General features: G+C 48.8%; 1 protein-coding gene across 4 annotated transcripts in view; it reads left to right on the forward strand.

The window, feature by feature from the left end:
- Positions 1-2676: 2676 nt before the first annotated feature.
- The window catches only part of USP36 (ubiquitin specific peptidase 36), a 16284-nt gene continuing 16140 nt past the window's right edge, over positions 2677-2820 (forward strand). Inside the window, exon 1 of one of the 4 annotated variants that reach the window (XM_032799109.2) lies at positions 2677-2775. The gene's annotated coding sequence lies outside the window, so the exon portion shown is untranslated. The remainder of the gene's footprint in view (positions 2776-2820) is intronic. The other 3 variants (XM_032799110.2, XM_032799111.2, XM_075071928.1) reach the window with 3 other exon arrangements.

Here is a 2820-nt window from a genome sequence, read left to right on the forward strand (position 1 = left end):
GATTTTCCTCTTACTGAATTCACTACACATGTATAGTGCTGTAAAAATAAGTAATAAGCATAACTCTGGACATGAGACAGGCACACCAATCCGCTGGTGCATATGAGACAGCCTGTGGGGTGATCTCCTCCTTGGGGGGCATATGGCATGGACATTCCCCCCGCTTCCCTCAGGGATGTAGGTCTGCTGGAAAAGTTTCTTCTTACAGAAGCTGTTCCACTGCATCAGCCTTCTTCACATAGAGCAATTCTGGGAAACCGCAGCCACGGGAGAGAGCCATGGGAGAGAATGGCCCCAGTCTTGCTTTTATTATAATCACCATGTTTGAGAAAACCATCCCTAACCTCTACGCTCAGCTCCTGCTTGCTCCAAGCATGGCTAGGGGCTGGCCTGGTAACGCTGCTCCCAAAGCAAGTACTGCTACCCCAGTACTACTAATTGTATGGCTTTAGCAGCGGCAGAAGTCAAGTTTTATTTTTATAATGTCAGTGGATAAGATCAGTGTTTTATTGCTAAGCTTACCCCCATTTGTATTGATTTAAAGGTTCACAGTTGCAGGAAGTGATGCAGGGGAGAGGGGCAGACAATAATGCCAGCAGACCAGTGGATTTCAACATTTCTTCCTTTGTGGACCCCTAAAAATGTAAAATGGAGGCACAGACCCCTTTGGAGACCTGCCACAGTCTGCAGATCCCCAGGGGACACTGGAGCACAGGTTGGAAACCACTGCAGTAGACTCAAACAGTTGAAGCTTCATAACCATTAAATCACATTGCATGTGAAAATACACAGTCAGTATCCTTAAATCAAACTCCATTGAGTTCTCAAGCAGCATTTTTCTTAGTTTGCCGATTTGAAAATTTCAGTTGTTAGCAAGTTAGTTCCCCTCCCCCGCCCATTGCTTTGTGTCTGCAGTGAAATCAACATGTGCCCACTCTTACTGATTAAAACAGACTCCTTCCAATCCTGTTTGTATGACAGCTGAGACTGGGACACCCCCCCTGCCCCAGCTACAAACACAGAGTAAAAGACACTCCTGCCACAAAGGGGTTGTCTGTTTAGACTACAAGACAGACAAAGGAGGGGGAGGGAAAATAGGTGCAGAGAGATGTGGTAAATCACCCAGGGTTGCTTATCTCCCAAGTTCACAATCTAAGATTACTAATTTTGCTAAACATACTTTATAGAATGGGGATAAGTAACGTTGGTGCTTTTTTACTGTATTGAAGCTGGATACACCTGTTGTGAGCAGCAGCAAATCTGTCAGCAATGCTCTTCAGAAGAAGACAACTTTTCCCTCCTTAGCCTCACAGAACTACAAACAGAAACTTACCATGGCCATTGAGTTCACAGAGCTATTTCAATTCCACCAGTTTATTTTTGGGTTGTACTTCTTTTAGAAAGGCTTGGAATTTAGCATGTGTCACTGATCCAGAGAGAAAAGTGTACAGTTTCTCCAGAATAGTGGGGGGGAATCAGTACCTTTGTTTCCTTTGCATACCTCAACAATAACTAAATTGACCCTGTGATTGAAACAGTCAGCATCCATCTTCCTGTAAGAGAGATTACACACCATAAATCTGGGCAATACAGTTCTGGATTTCAGTGCCACACCGTGATGTGTTCTTCAAGTACTGAAGGAGAGACTTTGCATCAAGTGAGTCAGCAGGCTGGAAAGCAAGAAAGCTTTTATTTAGGCAAAGTAGGCAGTCATGGGGTAAGAGGGAAGGTCCTCTCATGGATCAGTAACTGGTTAAAAAACAGGAAACAAAGGGTAGGAATAAAAATGGTCATTTTTTCAGACTGGAGAGAGAGAAATAGTGGTGTCCCCCAGGGGTCTGTACTGGGACCAGTGCTGTTCCACGTATTCATAAAGCAGACTGCGAAGAGTTACAAAGGGATCTCATTAAAGTGGGTGACTGGGCAAGAAAAGGCAGATGAAATTCAATGTTGATAAATGCAACCTAATGCACATTGGAAAACATAATCCCTGCTGGTAATAGGTCACTTTAACTGATCATGCTCATTAGAGTGTGTATGGTAACACCCATTGTTTCATGTTCTCTGTGTACAGATAGATCTTCCTACTGTATTTTCCACTGCATGCATCTGATGAAGTGAGCTGTAGCCCATAAAAGCTTGTGTTCAAATAAATGTGTTAGTCTCTAAGGTGCCACAAATGCTCCTGTTCTTTTTGTGGATACAGACTAACACAGCTGCTACTCTGAAACCTGTCATAATCCGAACTATACACACAAAACAATGGGGTCTGAATTAGCTGTTACCACTCAAGAAGGAGGTCTCAGAGTCACTGAACACATCCATGCCAGCGCTGTGGCAGTCAGAAAAGCAAACTGATTGTTGGCATCATCAGGAAAGGGCTGGACAAGCCAGAACACAGCCTAACCCCACGGTAAAACCCCCGCGGAAGAGTGGTGGGAGGTGGGCACCGCAGAGCCGGGCGTGAAGCACCCTGGGGGGGCTCCGCGTGGCGAACAGCCGAGCCCCGGGCCCTGAGAACGGGCTGCCGCAGCCCGCCTGGGGCGCGCCCATTCCCCACAGGCGGCGGGGCCGGCGGAACTCCCTGCCACGGGAGGCGGCGCTCCCGCTGGGGGCGGGGCTTGCGTCACGCGCAGGAGGAGGCCCCGCCCCTTAAGGGGGAGTGGCGCGCGCGAGAGGGTTTGTGTCGGCGGTTCGCAGCGGCCTCCCCTTTAAGGCGGAGACACGTGTGCGGCCGGGCCGGGGAGGCCCGGATGGTGCGGGAGGCCGGAGCAGGTAGCGGGGCTGCGCGGGGCGGGAGCGGGCAGGGCCCGGGACGGG

The sequence above is a fragment of the Chelonoidis abingdonii genome, chromosome 13, assembly GCF_003597395.2.
Source record: "Chelonoidis abingdonii isolate Lonesome George chromosome 13, CheloAbing_2.0, whole genome shotgun sequence".
In the NCBI taxonomy this organism is placed as follows: Eukaryota; Metazoa; Chordata; order Testudines; family Testudinidae; genus Chelonoidis; species Chelonoidis abingdonii.